Here is a 24,065-nt window from a genome sequence, read left to right as displayed (position 1 = left end):
AAACACAGATTCCAAAACCCCAAATCAGGAGAGCTGCAGTGAGATTCTGGATGTGATAAAAATTCCACAGGTGATACTAATGCATGCCCAGGCTAAGCAAGAGTGGCGCATTCTAGTAGAGCTAATATAATTTCACTTACTCAATTTTGAAATTTGGAACCTTTATAGATTCCACCTTGACCTTTATTCAAGAAGGAACCAGATGAATTTTCCTGGACTCTTCTTGCACCATGCCATGGCACCACAGCCTTCTATCCACCTGGCTTTAATGTTTGGTTTGGCACAATCTACCCCTTGACTGATTATTCTCTATAAAATCTGATTTGAACTTTTCCCTCTTCACTCTATTCATGTAGAAAAATTACTTCAAAATGCTGTGTACCTACTCAGAGTAAACTGTGTAAATGAAAGTAGTACATAAAGGAATAAGATATATTGTACTGTTCAAATGATCAAGGAATCCCTTTTAAGTCATTGATAAAGAACTTTAGATGGGTGTTGACATTTTTAATGCTTGTTAATTTACTCGTGGGAATGCTTTTCTGGATAAATTTAGCTGCTAAGCCCTGTCTTAATGTATACAGTTTCAGTAACAGATCTATTTACCAGACAGCTCAAACTGTAACTTTTGGTTGACAAAATTCAATTGCAGACTTTCTCCATGAGAGTACTCAACCACAACCTAGTGATGTATACACTGTTGCGATGAAGCCACTGTAATGTGAAGCAGTGCTGATCTGTAAACATCTTTATCTTGCCAGATAGATACATCCTTTGAGTTTCAGGACTGGACCATCATGCGCAGTCAAACTGCTTTGCAGGTATTCTTGGGAGCAGTACAGTTTTGAGGAAGAACAGAGGTTGACTCTTCCAAAAGTCTTGCCAGCAATCCACTTACTAGCGAGGTCATCTCCAACAAGTTACTTAGACTCTTTGACTCTCCATTTGTTCATTGGTAAAATAAGAGCAATAATAATATGCACCTCACATTTTTGTTGTGAAGATTGAGGCATCATAAATCAATTACCTAACAAAGTCTGATGGATAAAAGGACTGTAATAGATTTTATTTCCCTTCCTTCTGCCTGCTACCACTGCAACTACCACCCATATCATGATCACACTGATGGTAATATTGTACATATATTTTAATGTTTCACATATATGTGCACACACACTCATGTACACACAAATATATAAATATATTTTATAAAGTGGAGTCTCAGAAATGAAGAATGATGAAGAAATGGCAATGGTAATGATGACAATGATTTAAAAATGAGAGAGAAAGAAGATAAGTAGTAAGGGGAGCTTACAGCAATAAAAAAAAAAATCATGTTTGTAATTGACGAACGGAATCATTGCTTGGATAAAAAGTGTGTTACAAAGTTACCAGAATGGCTTAATATTGGAATACTAAAGAAAACAGAGATCAGTCTTGTTTTTTGTTTTTGTTTTTTTTAGAAAAGTGGTGAATTCTATTTGTTTACTTACAAAAAACCTAGACAATAAATTTTTTATCTAGGTAAAGACTGACTTTATGAAAATTTAAATCTCCAGGAAACAACCTGAAAAGATTTCTCAAGTAGCGAGGGTAAGGACGGCCAGTTGTAAACACCAATAAACTGAAAAGCTTTCAAGTTGTTTTCATGCGGACACCTCCTAAGAGGAAGGGCTAACATAGAAATGTAACTTTTATGAACTGAAATTTACATTCATTCACAAATATAGTAATACTATTTATACTTTCCAGAGACAGTCTAATATTTATGTATACTCACTTGGTATGGTTTATGTTTAAAGTTCAGAATTGAGCTCCAAACCAAATTCTGCAAAGAAACTCCCTAAAACCTACAACTATCCGAGATGCCTCTTCCGTACACCCTGGGAGGGCTCTTTCTTTTCACAGACCCTCAACAACCTAACATGGTTCAGGTGTTTACAGAAATTATTTCAGTCTCATAGACAGATCTGCTCATGGCTTAGGTGACTTGTTTCCACTGAGGGAGGACTCAGGTATTGTATGTAGTCTGCAATTAACTGTTCTCCCTCCCTCACTCCTGCATTTACCTGGAGAGGTAAATAACAGCCACCACAGAATTTCCCAGCTGCTTTTCATTGTCTTATTACTTTATTTTTCATCTACGATGTACAATATAGAATTCAATTGAAAGAACAACAGCTTCCAGTGGCAATGTACTCATTTCCAATAGATCCGTTAACTCCAACACAGTTAAAATGGTGATCATTTCAGTTTTAAACTGACTGTGACGAAAATCAATAGATCTCTTTCACCCCTGAAAAACTGGGTTCAGATCTGAATTTGCTCTCAAGTGAAATCAATTTGGTGGCCTCTTAACCCAGTGTCTGGGAACCACTGGTCCCCATCACACAATCACCCTGTTGCTTTTATTCAGCCTGGTTGCCTTTACTCTAGAGAGACAAGGGATCATAGGTGAGAGAAAAGCCAAGATGGAGTTGAGGATGAAAGTTGACTTAGGGGAAATCTGACAACCACCAGTCAGGTGACAGTAGTGCTTTATGGAAGGGGGTTGGGTTTGATGAGAAGGAGGGGGAAGGACAATAGATAGATTCTGTATCTTGATGTCAGGATTCACATCTTACATAGAGCTTCTCTCTTTGACTAATTCTGGATATGCTGCCCATTTCCTTTTCTCTTTTGAAACTGAAGTGAAATTTACACTTAAAAATTCACACTGAAAGTAGAACTAGGTGCTTAAAATAAAAACTTTGAAGATTTATATAAATGCTATTTACAATTTTAAGTCTTCAAGAACCAAAAAGTTAAAACATATACCAAAATCCAAATTCAACCAGGTTTTCATGTGACAAAAATTCTCTGACTTCGTTTTTTTTGTTATTGATGTGCTGAGTAATATGTACATATTTAAAAATATAACATATATGATATATATGGTAATTCTCTTCTTTTGTCAAAGTTATCAGCCACTATCATCAATGTTGAACAAGTAGATTTGTTTTTAAATTTTTTAACATTTATTTATTTTTGAGAGACAAAGAAAGAGCACAAGTTGGGGAGGGGCAGAGAGACAGAGGGAGACACAGAATCTGAGGCAGGCTCTGAGTTGTCAGCACAGAGCCTGATGCAGGGCTCAAACCCACAAACTGTGAGCCAAAGTCAGACACTTAACTGACTGAGCCACCCAGATGCCCTGAACAAGTAGATATTTTCAACTGGGCCTTTCTTTAAAATATTTTATTCTTTTTTGAAATTTGAGAATTCAGTTTTTCAATATGGTAAAGGATTTAACTTTACTCCTTGTGAAAATTATGCTTTAGATTAATAGTCCACCAATAGAGATACTTTGCTTTAATAACAATAAAATATAAACTGAAACTTAAAAGTTTTAATTTCACTTCTTTGGAGCTCTTTTATTCATACTCAATGAAAATAAATATGGTTTATTTTCATTTCAAAGTTGTAAAATCACAATAAATCTGGAGCTTGAGCTTTTATATTTAATTGTTCTTACTATATTTACCTAAATAATTATTACAATCACATTATTTCCCTAAGTTGTACCATAAAATCTGACTACAGCTGACCTTTGAACAACACGGGTTTGAATTGAATGGGTCCACTAATATGCAGATTTTTTTCAATACAGTATAGTACTATAAATGCATTTTCTCTTCCTTATGATTTTTTAAATAACATTTTATTTTCTCCAGCTTACTTTATTGTAAGAATACAGTATATATTTAATATATGAAATATGTGTTAATTAAATGTTTATGTCATTGGAAAGACTTCTGGTCAACAGTAGGCTATTAGTAAAATTTTGAGGGAGTCAAAATTTATAATAAGTGGATTTTTGACTGCAAGGGTGTTGGTGCCCTGAACCCCTGCATTGTTCAAGAGTCAACTGTATACAGATCCACTGAAGAATTGGTGTGGTTATTGGGATAAAGTCCTCTCTTCCTAGCTAGGCTTATAGGGCTCATGATCTGGCTTTTTACTTTTTCAGTGTCCCGTGTACTTTATTTACAACCAATACTGAATTTATTTTAGTGCCTCAAATTGAAGTACTTTCTTGGCTTCTAGCCTTTGCAGGTGCTATTCCTTATGGCTCTTTATTCTTCTTTCATATCTTCACCTGACCCATACCTATTTTTTTTCTTTTCTCTTTTAAGTATATAATTCAATGATTTTTACTAATTTATAGAATTGTGCATCCATCATCAAAATCCAGTTTTAGAACATTTTCATCATCTCAATAAGATCCTGTGGCACTTTGCACTAAATTCGCATTCCCACACCCAGCCCCAGGCAACTAATAATCTGCTTAATGTCTCTGCCTTTTCTGGGCTTTTAATACAAATAGAATTATACAATATGTAGTCTTTTGTGTCTGACTTCTTTCATTCAGCATAATATTTTTGAATCTTATCTATGTTGTATCATGTATCATTAGTTGGTCCCTTTTTATTACTAAATACAATATCCATTGTATGTACCACTTTTACTCATGTATTCACCAGTTGTACATTTGGATTGTTTCCAAATAGATGATTACAATTAGTGCTGGTATGAATATTCATGTAAAAGTATTTGTGTGGATAGATGTTTTCATTTCTGTTGGGCAGTTACCTATGAGTAGATTTATGGGTTATATGATAAATTAATGTTTAACTTTTCAAGAAACTGCCCAACTACTTTCCAGAGTGGCTGTATCATCATATATTCCCACCAGCAGTGTGTGACGATTCCAATTTCTCCACATCCTCACCAACACTTGGTATTGTCTCTTTTTGACTATAGTTATTTTAGTGGATCTCTTAGATGTGTATCTCATAATAGTCTTAATTTGGATTTCTATAACTACTGATATTGAACATCTTTTCATGTGCTGATTAGCTATTTGTATGCCTTTTTCAGTAAAAGCTTTTGAAGTATTCAGCTTCTTTTGATTGTATTGTAGTTTTGTCACCTGATTATTGAGTTATGAGAGTAATTTATTTATACATTCTAGATATGAGTGTCCTTTATCAAATATATGCTTTGCAAAAATTTTCTCCCCATTCTGTGTCTTGCCTTTGCAATTTCCTAACAGCTCCCTTTTGAAGCACAAAATGTTTTAATTGTGATAAAGTCAGTCCAATTATCAATATTTTTCTTTTACAAATTATGCTTTGGTGCTGTATCTGAAACTTGTTGCCAAAACCAAGACCACAAAGGTATTCTTCTATGGTTTCATTAACAGTTTTGCAATTTTATTTTTGTATTTAAATCTATGATCCGGTTTGAATTGATTTTTTTATATAATAGGAGATAAGATTTTAAATTCATTTTTTTGCATGTAGATATCCAATTGCTTTAGTTATTTGTCCAAAATACTAACCTTTTGTCCACTAAATTGGCTTAGTATCTTTGTCAAAAATCAACTGACCATAAATGTAAGGGTTTATTCTGGACTTTCAAATCTGTTCCACTGATAGGTCTATCCTTATGCCAGTACACACATTTTGATTACTGAGCTTTATAGCAAGTTTTGAAATTGGGAAATGTAAGTCCTCCAACCTTTTTCTCTTTCAAAATTTTTTGGCTATTCTGTCTCCTTACATTTCTATGTGAATTTTAGGGTTAGCTTATCAATCTCTGCAAAAAAAAAAAGGCATGCTGGAATTTTGATAGCTATTGCACTAAATTTATATGGCATTGTAGGGGTAATTGCCATCTTAACATTATTGAGTCTTCCAATCCATGAACATGGGATATCTCATAATTTATTCAGATTTTTAAAAATATTTCTCAACAATGTTTCATAGTTTTTAGTGTACACATCTGCACTTTTTAAATTAAACTTATCCCTAAGTATTTTATTCTTCTTGATGTTATTTTTAATGTGATTGCTTACTTAGATTCATTTTTGGAGGGTTCAATGCTACTATGTAGAAACACAATTGAATTTTGTATATTGATCTTGTATCAAATAACCTGGTTGAACTCATTTCTTAGTTGTAGTTTCTGAGGATTCTGACTCCAGGTCAAAATCCTATGTGTGATCCTTCAGTCCTAACTATAAACAATTATAGACTTGGTCTGGCAGGCCTCATGGAGGGCAGCTTCCATTCTCATACCAGCCTTGGTGTACAACCAATGCATTGCAGTTTTCTTAATCCTGCAGCCAAAAACTCCGATCTGAGCCAGCCATGCTCATATGCATATCTGTGTTCTTAACCAAGGTACTTTCATTCAGAGGTGTCCTTATTGGAGGCCTGAAATGAGGCCCTTTCCCTGTATCTCTTCTGAGACCTCCTTATCAGGGCCCTTGCTGAAGCACCTTGCCCCATTTTGACATAATACCTTCCTACTCTTAGCCTTTTTCCTTCTCCTTTTCTTCGTTCCCCACCCCCTCCTCCAGCCCATAAGAGGCAGCATCCATTCAGAACTGTACTGTAGCCCCCTGTACTGTTACCCATCTGTACTGTATCCACCTGACCCATGTCCAAAACCATTCCATGAAGAAAATGGAACACTGAGAGCAAGTGCCTCATTCTGCCTCTTGCTTGCTTGGTCACATTTAGTAAATAAAGACTTGATTGTTACTTTCAGTTTGTCTAATTGTTCTAATTTACGAGCTCCACTTATTGCTTGATAGGTTTCTTTGTATATTCATAATATTTTCAACATATAGAATCAGTCATTCTGAATAAAGAAAGTTTTACTTCTTCCTTTCCAATAGATGACTTTTATGTATTTATTTCTGTCCGACTTTGGTGGATAGAATATACAGAATAATTTTGAATAAAAGTGGTGAGAGCACACATGCTTGCCTAGTTCCTGATCTTAGGAGGAATGAACTCAGTTGTTCATTATTAAATCTTATATCAGCCATAGACTTTTTATAAATGTCCTTTATCAGCTTGACAAAGTTCCCTTCTATTCCTAGTGTGTTAAGAGTTTTTATCATGAATGGGTATTCAATTTTGTCAGTTCTTTTTCTGCACCCATTGAAATGATTATGTCGCTTTTGTCCTTTATTCTATTGGTATGGTAAATTACACTAAAATTGATTTTGGGATATGAAATATGCCTTGTGTTTCTGTAATAAATTCCACTTGGTCATCGTATATGATCCTTTATGTATGTTATTGTATTCAGCTTGAGAGTATTTTCTTGAGAATTTTTGCATCCACATTCATAAAGAATGATGGTCCATAGTGTTGTTTTCTTGCAATATCTTTGTCTGGCTTTGACAGAGTAACTCTCATTTTGTAGAATGAGTTGGGAAGTATTCCTCCTCCCCTCTACTTTCTGGAAGAGCTTGGGAATGATTGGTATTATTTATTCCTTATGTGTTTGATAAAATTCATCTGTGAAGCTATCTGAACCTGGACTTTACTTTGTGGAAGTACTTTTAGTATTATTCAATTTCCTTATATTTTTATAAATATATTTGAATTTTCTATTTTTTCATCTGTTATTTTTGGTACTTTGTGTCTAAGAATTTGATCATTTTATCCAAGTCTTCTAATCTATTGATATAAAGTTGTTCATAGGAATTTATTTGAATCCTTTTCAGTTCTGCAAGGGCAGGAGGAGTACAGATGTCAGAATAGTAAGGGACTCTGGGCTTGTCTTATTCCTTGAACATAGCTAGAGCAAAACCAAACCATTTTGAACACCTAGAAAATCAATCTGAGGATTAATAGAACAATCTTCATAATTTGAGGGAGAGAACATGGCAGCTTCTTTTAACAAGCAAACCAAAGCACACCTAGGATCTAGCTTCCTTTATTTTAATTTTTGAATTTTTATTTCATTGTATTATTATTGTTGTTGTTTCTTCCTCCAAAATGAAAAGATAGAGGAGTACACTTCAAAAGAAAGAACAGGAAGCAATGGTGGCCAGGGATTTAATCAATGCAAATATAAGTAAGATGTCTGAACTAGAATTTAAAACAAAAATTGTAAAGATACAAGCTGGGCTTGAAAAAGCATAGAAGACACCAGAGTTTCCCTTTCTGGAGAGATAAGAGAACTAAAATCTAGTCAGGCCAAAATTAAAAGTGCTATAACTGAAATGCAAACCCAAATGGAGGCCATAAAAATGAGGATGGATGAAGCAGAGGAACAATATAGACAATAAAAGTATGGAAAATAATGATGCTGAAAAGAAGAGGGAAACAAAGGTCAAGGATCACAAAGGCAGAATTAGGGAACTCAGTGATTTATTAAAATGGAATGACATTCATATCATAGGAGTCCCAGAAGATGAAGAGAGAGAAAAAGGGGCAGAAGGTTTATGTGAGTAAATTTTGGCTGAAAACTTCCCTAATATGGGGAAGGACACAGACATAAAACTCTAAGAAATACAGAGAACTCCTATTAAATTCAACAAAAGCTGGCCATCACCAAGACATATCATAGTGAAATTCACCAAATACACAGACAAGGAAAGAATCATTAAAGTAGCAAGAGAAAAAAGTCCTTAACCTACAATAGAAGACAGATCAGATTCACAGCCTATCTGTCCACAGAAACTTGGCAGGCCAGAAAGGAATGACAAGATATGTTCAATATGCTGAATGGAAAAAATAAGCAACCAAGAATACTCTATCAAGCAAGTCTGTCATTCAAAATAGAAGGAGAAAGAGAGAGTTTCCAAGACAAATAAAACCTAAAGGAGTTCAGTCCTACAAGACATTTTAAGGGAGACTCCTTAAGTGGAGGGAAAAAGAAAGCCAAAAGCAACAAAGACTAGAAAGGACCAGAGAGCATCAACAGAAACACCAACTCTACAGGTAACACAGTGGCACTAAATTCATCTTTCAGTAATCACTATGAATGTAAATGGACTAAATGCTCCAATCAAAAGACATAGGGTATCAAAATTGATTAAAAAAAACCAAAAAACAAAAAAGCAAGATCCATTGATATGCTGCCTACAAGAGCCTCATTTTAGACCCAAAGACACCTTCAGATTGAAAGGGAGGGGATGGAGAACCATCTATCATGCTAATGGACATCAAAAGAAAGCTAACGTAGCCATATTTATCTCAGAAAAACTAGATTTTAAAACAAAGACTAACAAGAGATGAAGAAGGGCATTATATCATAATTAAGGGGTCTATCCATCAAGAAGATCTAACAACTATAAATATTTATGCTACCAACTTAGGAGCACCGAAATATATAAATCAATTAATCACAAACATAAAGAAACCCATTTATAATAATACCATAATAGTAGGAGACTTTAATACCCCACTTACAACAATGGACAGATCATCTAAGCAGAAAATCCACAAGAAAACAATGGCTCTGAATGACACACTGTACCAGATGAACTTAACAGATGTATTCATAATATTTCATCTTAAAGCGGCAGAATATATTCTTTTCAAGTGTACATAGAACATTCTCCAAAATATATCACATACTGGGTCACAAATCAGCCCTCAACAAGTACAAAAAGATCAAGATCATATCATGCATATTTTCAGATCACAGCACTATAAAACTTGAAGTCAAACAAAAGAAAAAATTTGTAAAGCCCTCAAATACATGGAAGTTAAAGAACATCCTACTAAAGAATGAATGGGTTAACCAGGAAATTAAAGAAGAAATTTAAAAAATACATGGAAGCCAATGAAAATGAAAACATGACAGTCCAAAACCTTTGGGATGCAGCAAAGGCAGTCCTAAAAGAGAAGTATATTGCAATTCAGGCCTATCTCAAGAAAGTCCCAAATATACAACATAAACTTACACGTAAAGGAGCTACAAAAGGAACAGCAAATAAAGCCTAAAGCCAGCAGAAGGAAATCATAAAGAGTAGGGCAGAAATAAATGATATAGAAACAAACACATACAAAAAAATAGTAGAACAGATCAACAAAACAAAGAGCTGGTTCTTTGAAAGAATTAACAAAACAGATAAGCCTTTAGCCAGACTTATCAAAAAGAAAATAGAAAGGATCCAAACATATAAAAATCACAAATGAAATAGGGGATATCACAACCATCACCACAGAAATACAAACAATTATAAGAGAACACTAAGGAAATTATATGCCAGCAAACTGGGCAATCTGTAAGAAATGGACACATTTTTAGAAACTCACAAACTGTCATTTCTGTGAGGACAATAATGGTGTCCCCTCTTTAATTCCTGACTTTGAGTTTTCTCTCTTTTTTGCTTGCCTAGTCTCTATAAAAGTTTGGCAATTTTTAAAATTTTTTTCTTACCAAAAAAACCAACTTTTGGTTTCACTGATGTCTTCTATTGTTTTTATGTTTTCCATTTTTTGATATATGTTTTATTTCCTCCCTTCAACTTGCTTTAGGTTTAGTTGGCTGTGTTCTTTTTCTAGTCCCTTAGGTTATTTTTTTGAGATCTTTCTTCATTACTAATATGGGTGTTTAACACTATAAAAATTTCCTCTGAACACTGTTTTAGCAATCCCGTAATTGTGTTTCCATTTTCATTCAATTCATATTATTTTCTAATTTCCCTTGTGACTTCTTCTTTGACCCATGAGTTCTGTAGATGCATTTCCTTTATTTTTCAACATTAAATACAACTCTATTGTCATAACAACGGTGCATCTTTAAATGAGAGCATTGACAAGACATTGTCTCTTAACCTGAATTTGCAATAAAAGATGTTTTCAGAAATAAGTATTTATGAAAATGACAAGCTAAAATAAGTTCTTAAGGCAAATAGTTATAAAACCTGGCAGAGGCTTCTAAGCTTTTCATCTTCTAGAAACAGCTTCACAAATCATTTAGAAAATCAACGTAGAGGTAATAATAATAAACCCCATTTCCCATCCATTCTTGAAGCCAATCTTTCTTGAGAATTGATCAAACAGTGCCTTCTGTTGAAGATTGCAATTAGGCCTGACCCCATACTTAAGTTTTGATTCTGGATCAGTTTTCTGGCCTGGGCTAGTCGGGAGTTACTTCCTTCAGAATTATCAGTGAATTTAAATGAGCATGCATTAACATTATCTTCTCTTTCAGCTCTGCAACAATTTCTGGTAGAAAGTTGTGAATACCTATCTCAGATTCATTTACTGTGACTTTTGTTTTTAAGAGCACATCATTTTGTCACTAAGACAGCCGCCAGGGCAGCATGGGTAGAATACAAATGGAAACCAATTGGAGTCCCACAGGTAATACAGAATACAAGGTTGTAAGTGCTCCCTTTGAACCAACCCTCAATGCCAACTAGGAAGGGAGCTTCCCATACCATGTCATTTGTGACTCTATAGAAAACTACAGATCCGAGGGACTGCAACAGGTCCCAGGAGACGTGCAGAATCAGCGAGCACAGCATAGCACACCATGTGCATTGGAACACAGTGCACTTCTCGGGCTGCAGGATGACAGCCATGGGGCAGGATCCTGACTCCTCTGCCTCCAGGCCCGCAGGGTCAAGCAGCAAGGACCCATTCACCACCTGTGTGTCCCACTCCATAGAAACTGTATAAAACAGTTGCCTTCTTAGCACCATCGCAAAAGTCACCCCACAGCAGCTTTGCTTGATGTGAGTGAGGCTGCCAATCTTCCTGCAGCCCATGCCTATGTTTTGAACACCTAGATGTGTTTCTTTTTTAATTTTTCATAGATTCCTACCCTCCCAAAATTTCTTTCAGTTATCGATTTCTAATTTAGTACCACTGCATTAGAAAACGTACTTTGTATAATTTTTATTTGTCAATTGTGCTTTGACGAAGCTGGGAAAAAATTTATAGGAAGGCATGACAATAATGACTCATCAAATAAAAAACATCAATAAAGAGATAGAAATTACTTTAAAAGCTCAGTCATTTATCCTGTTTTTGCTTTTTCTGGGCTTTCCCATTCTCCCCTGTGCATTTTCTAGGCCTCACGTTGAGGTAGGGGGCATTAGATAACTAGGTCCTCTCTAGTCTCTCTTGGGAATGTGCATAGCCTTTTACAAGCATACACCCTTCAAAACCACCCAGGCTACGTGAGAGTTTAAGGCTCACTATGGCTACCTTATTTACCTAGATCTCCCTGCTGAATTTCTCGCTAGTATGCATGTCTATTGCTTACCCCACCTCAATGACAACACCAAGCTAGCTGTGAAGCTGGAATTTTCTGACTGTTTGCCACTGAGATTGCTACTGCTTACAATGCCTCAGGGCATGTACCTGCTCCAAATCAAGTCAGCCTCTTCAAGTAGTTCTTACCCCTTACCCTACCCTGGTACAACTTCTATACCAATAGAGCTAAAGAGTTAAAACCCCACCGTTATTTAAGATTTTGTTGTTTTTCTTGAATAAATGTTTCTAAGTTTCTAGAGTCCTTAATGAATTGTTGTTTTTTGAAAGTTTCTTCCATTTCTATCATTGATTTTTGAGAAAGGGACTTAGCTAGCCCCATATTCTGCTATTCCAAAAGTTCCTTTCCAATACCTACCATTTTTATCTTTATCTAACACCAAGTCCTTTAATGTCACTTCCTAAGACTGAATTAAATTCCTCTTCAAAGTCTTGACTTAGGACCCTGTGTTGTTTCAAAAGATTTTTCACATTAACCACAAGTAGCTCTCTGTTTATTAATATGGCTACCTCACCAGACTATAAACTCACAGAGGACAGTGTGTGTCTCTTCTGTTCACTGCTTTACCTCAGCAGCTAGCATAGCATTTGACACATGGTAGACATTCCGTGAAAATAATGGATTTACTTAGATTAATGAAATGAAATTTAAATCCATAGACTCATTTATGGACAGTAGCTATCGTAATTCTGATATGGAGTCAGAACTGAGGTCATTTGATGGTATCTAGGCATAATCTTTGACTCATACCATTTATCCAAAATATTGATGTATGTCACTGAATGTTGATAAGGGGGAGAAATATGTTATTCAAAACTTGGAAGCTCAAAAACATTATAATACATGGTATTTTCCAATGGGAGGGTCACATGGATGATCAGCCACATGGCAAGAAAACCTGTAGTTACTACCACTTGAAATGTAGTGGTGAAATATAGTAACATTGACTTTTGGGGGCAGTAACTATCAAGATACCTCTGAATAAGAGTATCAAGATACAGTACTGATAAATTTCAACACACACAAAAACACCGCCCTAAATTGCGTAAATATCTAATGCAGCATACCTCATAATGGTGGCAATAAAACCTGTCAAAGATTTTTAGCCTCACATTTAGTTTTTAGCTAAGGAAGCAAAAACAGATGCCAGTGCTATGCTTATTTTAGAGTCTCTCAAAGACATGCTTCTGTTTATTATCAGAAAGAGACTAGGTCAGTGGCAGGAAAGGACAGAACTTTCTCAGTTACTATGTGGTTGTATACAGGGAGGGCTCAGTGAATGCTGTTTGAACATTTATTGAACACTTTAAATTTTATGCAATCGGTTTTCAAACTATGCTCCATGGATTGCCACAGAAGTGCCTCAAAGAATGTAGCTAAGGACAGGGGAGAAGAAGTGAATAGGTTTCTGTCCCCTTCTGTCTTTAACTTTCTCATTACACATGAAAAGATGCTCAACATCACTAATCATCAGGGAAATGCTAATCAAAACCACACTGAGGTATCACCTCACACCTGTCAGAATGCCTAGAATCAAAAGACAAGAAATAACAAGTGTTTGGCAAGAATATGGAAAAAAAGGAACCCTCTAGTACTAGTGGTAGAAATGAAAATGGGTTCAGCCACTGTGGAAAACAGTATGAAGATTCCTCAAAAAATAAAAAATAGAAGTACCATATGATCCAGTTTTTCCACCACTAGGCATTTATCCTAAGAAAATGAAAATACTAATTCAAAAAGATATATGCACTCCTATACTTATTGCAGCATTATTTACAATAACCAAGATATGGAAGCAATCTAAGTGTCTGCTGATGAATGAAAATGTATCGTGTGTGTGTGTGTGTGTGCGTGTGTGTGCGCATGTATATAATGGAACATTCCTCAGCCATAAAAATGAATGAGATCTTGCTATTTGTGACAACATGAATGAACCTAGAGTACATTATGCCAAGTGAAGTAAGGCAGAGAAAGACAAACAACATATGATTTCACTTATACGTGGAATCTAAAAAAACAAAACAAGTGAATAAACAAACAAAAAGCAACAGACTGATACAGAGCACATAATTACAGAGCACAAACTGATGGTTGCCAGAGGGAAAGGGGGTGGGTGGATGGGCAAAATGGGTGAAAGGGAGTGGGAGATCCAGGCTTCCAGTTATGGGATGAATAAGTCACGGGGATAGAAGCTACAGCACAGGGAATATAATCAGTGGTACTATAATAGCAATGTATGGTGACAGATGGTAGCCACACTTATGGTAAGCACGGCATAATATATAAATTTGTCGAATCACTGTTGTAAACTTGAATCTAAGGTAATTTTGTGTGTCAACTATACTTCAATAAAAATAAATAAGTAAACAAAATAATTTTATCACTGGATTACTGTGATTACTAAATAAAATGTGTATTTGAAAATACTTTACTAACTGTGAAATACTTATAAAGTTGGATAGTATATATAATTGCTGCTCTTGTGAAAACTGTGGCCAAAGGATGATACCAGCACAAGGGGGCACATTTACTCGTATACACATCTCAATCTCTTTGCTATTTATACTTATAGTTTTCTCTACAAAATTATTTTTTCTTTTGGAGGAATTCATAGAATCCAGTGAATTTGGTCCATTATCAGTACAGAGATGAGTTGTCTCACCTCCTACATCTCCTGGCTCCCTACTAAGCCAGTGCCTACAGGGACAGAGTTCATAGCCTACCATGCTATCACAAAACAATGTCCCTCAGGACAAAATAGAAAGAGTTGTAGTTTTTTTTAAATTAAAATATCATAATTCTACTCTGTCTTTCATGCTGCAGTGACACAAGTTAAGGAGGAGCAATGCTTGTTTAAATCTGATTTTATCTCATAGTCCAGTGCCTTAAGAGAAGAAAAAGCACCCCCTTTATTCTGATAATAAAGAATGTTCTCTTAATTTCCTATTGTTGTGTATAAGATTTAGTGCTTACTCCTTAATTTCAGTGTCAGAATGTGAGCTGTAATTAATTTTCATAAAATGGAAAGCAATAAAGTCAGATATTGCTGGCTATAGAGGTTGAGATTGTATAATTTACAATTAGGGGTGGGGGGTGGGAAACAGCCTACACATTAAATGAGTAATAACTCATCTTGGCTTCAGCTTCAGGATTATGAAAGTGGTCAACAAAGCTGCTCAAACAAAACCCCAAGTCTATGTGGTGTTTGGAACCTTCTCAAGAAAGTCTATCAAACTTGATGTCACCTCTCCCTATGCCAACGTTTGGATTGTTTTTATTATCATTAATTAACAATAATAATATGCAGGGACTTAAATTACCACCTAATGAATCACCTAAAACCTTTCCTAGGCATTATTTGCAACAAACTATAGATAATAGACCATAATTCTATATCAACCATAAAAAAAGTCAGCTGCCTACTCATTATAAATGCATGTTCCCTTCATCTTACCATCAGAATTTCCACAGAGAAGGAATGTTTGAAATTGAGAAATAATTGTATGGTGGTTATTTATAAGTGTTAGGCTATATACTAAAATAAAGGATGCTACATATAAAACTATACATATGTAAAACTTTTCCATATTTAAAAGAAAGTATATTCATGTTGGAGGAAATAAAATGGGCACACTATTCTATCCTCTGTCTTGTTTGATTCAGGACATACTTTCTAGGGAATGACTATAGACATGGTCATTAAAAGAGCAGAGAGAAGTAGTGATTGCTCAGTTAAACAGAAATTTATTCCAGAAAATATTAGTACAAACTTTACAGTTCACAAAGATCTTTCACACACTTCATCTCAGTGTGATCTTTCAGTAGCCCTAAGGGGAGGTCAGAGTGAACTCTGATATTCTGTGTTACAAGGAGAACACTGAGAAGTGAAGTTGCCTGTCCAAGTTCACTCCATCAGTAAACAACAAAACCAAAAACCGAATATAGGTTTAGGACTCTCTAAATTCAGTCCTAGAAACAACATAGACAACAACAGCTAATAAGACCAAGAGAGAGTTCATGATTTGGTGTAGACCGTATCTCACAGAACTGGCCTCAAGTGCGTTTACAAATATAAAGAGAAAGAAGATGGTCTCCAGGCATTAAAAGAGGAATAAGCACTGCAACCTCAGGCATCATTTGAAAATAAAAGGGAAACAAATGATGATGATGATGATGATGATGATGATGATGATGATGATGGTGGTATGATGGGAAATTAGGGAAAGGAACAATAACTGAGTTGCACTCATTCCAACCTATTAGATTTCACACCACAGCCAGCAGACAGGTTAATGCATAAATGACACAGAAACTATATGGATCTTAGCTTTAGGTGTAATTAATTATCTACATTACGTTTACCCATAGAAAGGAATACAAATTGGACATGTTCAGTCCCCTATGGATCCTACTGCGGGAACTGGAAAGTAGGTGACTGGTCAACTGGTGGTTACCATGAAAGTGAACAAAGGGCTCCACCTTGGAGCAGTGAAAGATACAAAATAATAAGTGATTATTTGTATATGCACATAAAAAATTAGTGTATATATATGAGAAAAAACCTAGGAGAAAAATTAAATCACAGTATTAATTTCAAATCTCCTGAGAGGTGGTTTTACAGGAAATAGTCATTTTTTTAACCTTATAGCTCTATATTACTTGATTTGTAATGAAGAGTTATTACGTTCATAAAAAAATAATAAACATGAAGATTATATTTTGTAAGAACCTGAGTTGCAGTCTAACTTTCCATGAAATGTATTAGCTAACTTGAGAACATTGCTCAGATTAGGTGTTAATGTAAGCCTACACTCTAGTCTCAGCCTTACCTAAAACTTTCTCCAGGAGGCCTTTCCTGACCTACACCACACACACCACTCCTCTAAATGGCCATTCCTGTACACACTTCCTCCTAGCTCTCTGTCTTCTTCCTTCACAGCCCTTATCATGGCTTGTAGCTACATATGCATGTGTAAGGTTACCGGCAAACTACACTTAAACCCAGGCAAGAGGGATTCTGTCGTAGGCCCCTTGCTTTACAGAACCACACATATCACAGATATCAAAAAGAACACAATTTTTTTTAGTCTCCAAAAAAGATGGTTGAGAGTTCAGTCTACTTTTGAGTGAATTATGGAAGGATGTCCTGAGCAAGCTGCACCATGCCCAGTTGAGAACAAAGGAGCCTGCGTCGATTGAGGAAGAAGAAAATCTCAGCCTCTGTTCTGGGAAATAGATAGTAGAAGTCCCCTTTGTTTGAAGTTGTTGCCCCAGAACACCCAAAGCAGACAGAGTTTCCCAGAAGACTGCACTCCATCTCTCTCCTCTACAGCTGCCTAAAAGGGGATGAGAAAGTGACTCATGAGACCTCCCAGCCCAGTTCCCAGCACCTGGACAATGTCTGTTCCTATGTCAGTGTCTGATTCAGTCCACCAACCGGGACATAGCCCACCTTCTTTCTTGCCCTTTGCCAGACGCTTCTTGTTGCCACTCAGGGTCACAAGTAGCAGGACTGACTTGGAAGAGAGCAAGCCTCCTTTAGCCTCCATGTTGCAAGGAAACTCCCCAGGGTGTGAGCTTTGAGGTTCCAGAAGAAAACATGAACTGGACAAATGTCAGAGCTCATCACTATTAAGTATTTAAATATTTGATACATGGCATCCATTTGTCCTTTTGCCCCAGGCCTCACAAGTGTCAGATGCATACCTGATTATTAGTGTAATTACTAACTTCCTTCCTAATGGATATGCCCCATAAAATATAAGAATAAAAGATCATATTTATTTTATTTAAAATCCTAGTACAAGGTCTAGCATATGTTAGACACACAACAAATGCTTGTAAATGAACAAATAGCTAAAAACAAAATGTTGGTACACAATATAACCGTGTGCCTTGCCCTAAAAGCACTTGTGATATGTTAATATCTATATAAAAATGTTTGAAAGCAAGTAGAATACAGTGGACATTAAACCTATAATTGGAACTGATAATTCTTGTATTCTAGATCAGGGGTGACATTTATTATATGTTCTGATCAGCACCTACTACCTTTTAGGCTCTTAATAATTGAGAAATGATCATTTCAACTCTGCCAGCAGCCAAGTTCAGGTAAGTCACTTTCTTATGTGTTGCTCTCTACCAAAGGGCAAATGAATGCCTCAGAGAGTTCAGCAGGATCTTACTGATGAACTTCCTTCTCATAAGTTTGAAAATAATTCCATGTTTCATGTGTTGGATACAAGAAAGGACAAAAACATTAGTGACACATGGTAAGGGAAAAACATATGTCTACTGATGGAAACACATGTCTACTGATGAAAGGAAACATGTTAAGGGCAGCTAAACTTATGTTTCATCCTCAATTCATTTCTTAAGCCTTTGAAAGAAACACTTAAGCAACATAATAACAAATACTGCCAGAACACCAGCAACCCTTGAGTAAAACAGAGAAATGGAGCAATGTTAGGAACAATCTGATTCAAACTAACTTAACTATTTTATACTGTTTTATGGTTTACAAAGCTTTCATACCATTGACTCAGTTGAGATCACACATACTGTGTGAGGTAATGCACTGTCCTGTTTAATGATGAGAAAACTGAATTGGGCTTTAACAAGAATGTTGGTTGACCCCTAATATCTGTCCCATCTTTTCTCCTTCCCTTGATTTGTCCACACATCCACCCACCTCCATATTGCCTTAGATATTGGGAAAAGCTGGCTCCACCCTCAGTCTAAGGGCTAGTTCTGATTAACCAAGCCCACTATGGTTAGCCCATTCCCTTTGTCAATGGCTGGCTTAGGCATAGTCATGTGATGCAACTCTAGTCAATGAGTATGAGGATAAGTCTGACAAACTTTCCTCTTTCTTGGAAACAGACAAAGTATGGGAGACTCTTTTGTACCCATTTGACTGGGATGTGACAGACTGCCGTGGCCATCTTACAGAGGTGAATGACCCAAACCTGATACCTCCAGTTCTAGTCTTTCCCCTATACTTCAGACAGTACATCCACCTGCCTGTTTGATAATTCCATTTGCATATTTAATTGATACCTCAAAGTTGGCCTATTCAAATTAGGTCTTCACCATCTCAGTAAGTGTCACCACCATTCATCCAGATGCTCACTGGCAAATCTAAATCTATTCCTGCCAATTCTCACTCTAAAACATAGCCCACACCTGTCCATTTCTATGCATTTCCACTGTTATCATCCTCAACCAGGTCCATAGTCTTTTACCTGCATTACTGCAACTCCTGCTTCTGCTGATTTCCTCCTTCTGCTCTGGTCCTCTTCAGAATCTCGTCTCCATGCACCAGCCAGAGCCAACTTTGAAAAAAGTATATTAGGTCATATCACTCCCTGCTGAAAACCCTCATTTGACTTCTATTCACATTCAGAATAAAATCCAAATTCCTTAGTACTTCCAGTGTGGCTCTATAATAACCCAACCCCCATTACTTCTATAAATTCATCTCCTATCTTCTATCCTTGTCCGGTTACTAGAACACACCAAGCTGATTCCTGCTTGGATCCTTTGCATCCACTCCTTGCTCTGCTTGGTACACCCTCTCACCAGATCTTTGTAGAGGCAGCTTCATCTTGACAGGTTTCAATTAAAGTCTCATATTTTCAAAAGGGTCTATCAATCTGAAGTAGCTCCCACACGCACAAGCTCCATCACATCCCTCAGGTGTATTTTCTTCAGAGCCCTATTATTATCTCATTCATTGATTATGTGTTTATTATCTGTCTTTCCCCACAATAATACAAACTCCATGAAAACTGTAACATTTTCTGTCTTATCAGCTTCACCAGGGCTGAGGACACTGGCTAATGCAAAGTTGGCACTCAATAAATATTTGTTAAATCAATGAATGAATGCCTGTCACTTTGCTGAATGCTAGGAATATTAGAATAAATGTACTTTACCCCTTCTGTGAACTATCTGCTCACTAATTAATTCTAGAATTTTGGTAGATATATTGGGCTCAGAAGTTAGGTAAGGAAGTAGGATATCTACCCAACAAAGAACACTTGCATTAAATTATTGTGTGGATAAAAAGTTACCTCATTATTTTAATACACTGAAATTTGAGGGCTTTATATTAGAGCCAATACCTACGCTGATTAATACAGACAAGTGTGTGGCTTTTACAGTAGTTGATGTACCCTGAGTAAGAGAGAAGAGGAAGTAAAGAGAAAGTAAAAAGGTATGAGGAAAGATCTTGAGGGAAGGGGAAATGTCAAGGTTTCAGAACAGGGGCGGTCATTGACTAGAGAGAAACAAAAAAATAGCATGACTATCTAAAAGTGATGAGGCTTCTGTATTAACAGATGACATAAAATTTTGCCTTGAGCGAGTTTACGACATATGCATACTTATTTATCAGGTCTGTTTATCTAGACTTCTCCATAAATAGAGATTAATATTGCATAAGCATTTTTTTGCAACCATACAAACTTGTCTTTTCCACCGTCAGGCCAAATCTATCTCGATCTTATAGTTAATCAATATATCTTTCTTGAAAATTAAGTATGTAGATTTTTTTTCTATTATGCCTGTACAATATCATTTGATGCTTTCAAGTTCTACATTCCAATCTAAAGAAAAGGTTTTGAATCTACCCAATGTATTGGCTAGCTCACCCAACTTTGTGAGTATTCACAAACTTGCTAAATTTCCATATTGCCATTTAATATGGTGATTAAAATATTAATTGATGCCATTGCCATAAAAAAAAATCTCTCTCTACTGAAGAGGTCTCTTTATCACTTTCCATAAATGTTTTTGTCCTGAGCTGAGGCCGGTTGCTTAACTGACTGAGCCACCCAGGCACCCCCTGAATGTTTTTGTTTTGACTAGAAGTAAACCCACCTGACAATATTCTCATGCATCCCACATTTCTCTTCCATTTCCACAACAGTATCACAGAAACTATTAAATACTTTACTGAATACAGGATATATGATGCCAGAACAGCTTTTCCCCAAGTTTGTTCCATGTAACATTAATACTGGTCAAATAATTTTGGGGGGAGGAAACATTGCCTGAGCCATAAAGTACATTATCCTAAACTGTAGTGGCTCTACATTCTTTTTTTCTTAAAAAAAAATCTTACAACAAAGGACCTCATCAATTTTTCAACTATAATTGACCATGGAACTCTTTGTTTTTATTCACACAAAACCTGTTGCTTTCCCATAGAGTTGCTATAAATTTGAAGGCAATATAGATGAAATTGCAGGTGGATTGAATATTGGATATGGGCAGAGTCAAAAACCCCGAAGTTTTGAACCTGAGAAACTATCATATATTGAGATGTGTAATGCTGAAGAAGTAGTCCAGAAAAGATAAAGTGGAAAACTTGAGTTCTATGCTGGATATGCTAAATTTGAGACACCTGTTAGATATCCAAGTAGAAACCTGAAATTAAGGGTCAGTTTTCTGTTACATCCTCTACCACTCAAGTGACTAAATTATTAGCAAAGTAAGTCCAGTTTTACACACATACTTCACTTTTATGGAATGAGTCACTCATCCTTACTCTATTTTGTCTTTGTGTCAGGAAAGCATGATCTGTGTCACCTATATGACCAAGAAGTTTATAGTAACTTCCAACAACAATAGTAATTCTCTTTATCTCTTTCTTTCCTCACACAGATGTTCTTTCATCTTGAGGTTTGTGGAATTCCATACCTTTCCATTCAATTACAGACTTCCTTACTAGTTACCTACTGCCGTATATAACAAACTACCAAAAGCTTAGTGACTTCAATAACATCCTTGATGATGGTGGTGGTGTCACTGTCATTACTGTTAAAGTGCTTTTTTTAGTATCTCACAATTTCATGGGTCAGGAATTCAGGACTCAACTGGAAGCTGACAGAGGTTACTCAGCGGTACTCAGCTGGCAGAGGAGCTGGACTAGATAACTTCATGTGCATGTCTAGTACCTTAGTGGGGATAGCTGGAAGGCTGGTCACTGCTGGGGCACCTATTTGAGTCCTCTCCAATATGGCTGTCTCAGGGTAGTAAGACTTTCTACATGGCCCAGCCTAGGCCTAGAAGTTGTGACAGTATTATCTCCTCCATATTCTGTTGATCAAAGCAGTTGCATAACTGACCCAAATTCAAAGAGAGGAAGGTAAAGATCTCAACTCAAAATGAGAAAAATCTCAAAGAATTTGTGGACATCTTTAATTAGCCACACATTATCATTATGGCTAAGAACTCCTGCTCTAAAACCAAGATTCCAATCCTGACTCTCCCCACCACTTGCTAGCTGCATGACAAGACTAGTTATTTAACCTTTCTCTGTCTTGGTTTCCTTGTCTGTAAAATGGGTTAATAAATGTATTCATTCAACAAATATGTATTGAGCATGTAGTATGCAGCAGATGGCTGAAAGCAAAAAAGAGAAAAAGCTGGTCTATGCTTTCAAGTAGCATACAGTCGACTAATGGAAGGAAAGATGTATATTCATTTTCTTTCAACAAATATTTAATAAATACTTACAAAGCACCAATAGAAGCATCTGTGTAAATACCTGCTATGTAACAGAATGGAGTTAAGATTGTAAAGATCAAGTTTTTTTCTCAAGCTGGACCTTAATTGAATGGAACCTTAAAATCATCTATTTCCAAATTTTGGTTTGTAACCCAGAGACTTGACCTGAGCATTCTTCTTTGAACTGACGTTTACACAAGAACACTAGTTTCCTTTCTGGGTCCCCCTCATCTTCATACTGGTTAAGAACTATACAACCACAGCCCAACAAACACTTAACAAAGATAGCAGGAGACTCCATTTCTGCGTTTTTTTTAATGTAAATCTAAAATAACTTTTAATTCTGGTGGAATTACTTCTATACTGAATATGAATGTCAGATGAGATACAGGAACCACAGAGAGGTCACTGATTGAAGATCTTCATGGGAATGACAAGTACTACCTGAAACCTCTCATTTCTACTAAATACCCCTTTATGAATGCAGAGTCAGGCTGGTGCTTGATGATAGGGCCAACCTTGAGGATTTCAGCATTAGTTTGATTTTGGCATTTCAATAGTAACCAGTAATAACCCTTACTCTACCTCTTAACATGCAGTCTTTAAAATAATAAACAAAGTAAAATAGACTTCGATGTCATTGCTTTATTGATGGAGTTAGTAAAAGCACACATTGTCAACACTCTGAAATAATTCTGCGAAACTCTTAGACATAGATAACTGGAACTGGAATATAGTTATTGAAAGTTATTGATGTTTTTTGTCTCCCATCATCCAAGGTTCATATATCTGACAAGGTACATAAAGATTTAATTACTTTGTCCTGAAACCCATACAACAATGTATGTTAACTAACTTGACTTTAAATAAATAATTTCTAAAAAAGATTTGATCACTTTGTATTTCACCACAAGACCCTCCTAAGACTTATTTCTTAAATAAAATCTTGCCAAGATTTTATATACTTTGTTTTCAAATAGTAGATATCCAACATATAAGTTTTACTCAAATAAATACATTCTTACGTATTTGCAGAACTAAGCAACAGGACAAAATGGTTAGGAATATGGCTTTGAAGTCAGACAGGACTGTGCTTAAATCCAAGCAGTGCCACTTCTTAAAAGACTACGGTTTCTTAAACTCGCTAAGCTCAGACTCCATGTATAAAATGGGAATAATATGAGCAGAAACCACATAGAGTAGCTAGGGGAATTTAATAATAATTTAAAGCACTCAGCACAGTCCTTTTATATTGTATGTTTCCAATACATGACAGTTGTAATTTTGTCATCATCATTGTTATTTAGGGATGGCATTAAAAGATGCCTTTTACAATACAAATGTCCCAGTATTCTTGTCCCCTTTGGTACCCCAACTCCCTTCAAACTTAGACATGCTGTTTTGTGATAGCTAAACCACTGCAAAGACATGAAAAAATGATTCATTGGGACAGACTATCAAAATACCTT

At 36.0% G+C, this 24,065-nt stretch overlaps 1 pseudogene; it reads right to left on the bottom strand.

Moving 5' to 3' along the window:
* Positions 1-10,920: 10,920 nt before the first annotated feature.
* Positions 10,921-17,630, bottom strand: LOC122469212 (annotated as a pseudogene).
* Positions 17,631-24,065: the final 6,435 nt, after the last annotated feature.

The sequence above is a fragment of the Prionailurus bengalensis genome, chromosome B1 (assembly GCF_016509475.1).
Source record: "Prionailurus bengalensis isolate Pbe53 chromosome B1, Fcat_Pben_1.1_paternal_pri, whole genome shotgun sequence".
In the NCBI taxonomy this organism is placed as follows: domain Eukaryota; kingdom Metazoa; phylum Chordata; class Mammalia; order Carnivora; family Felidae; genus Prionailurus; species Prionailurus bengalensis.
Note: the sequence above shows the minus strand (reverse complement) of the source record. Positions and strands in the feature narration are given on the sequence as shown.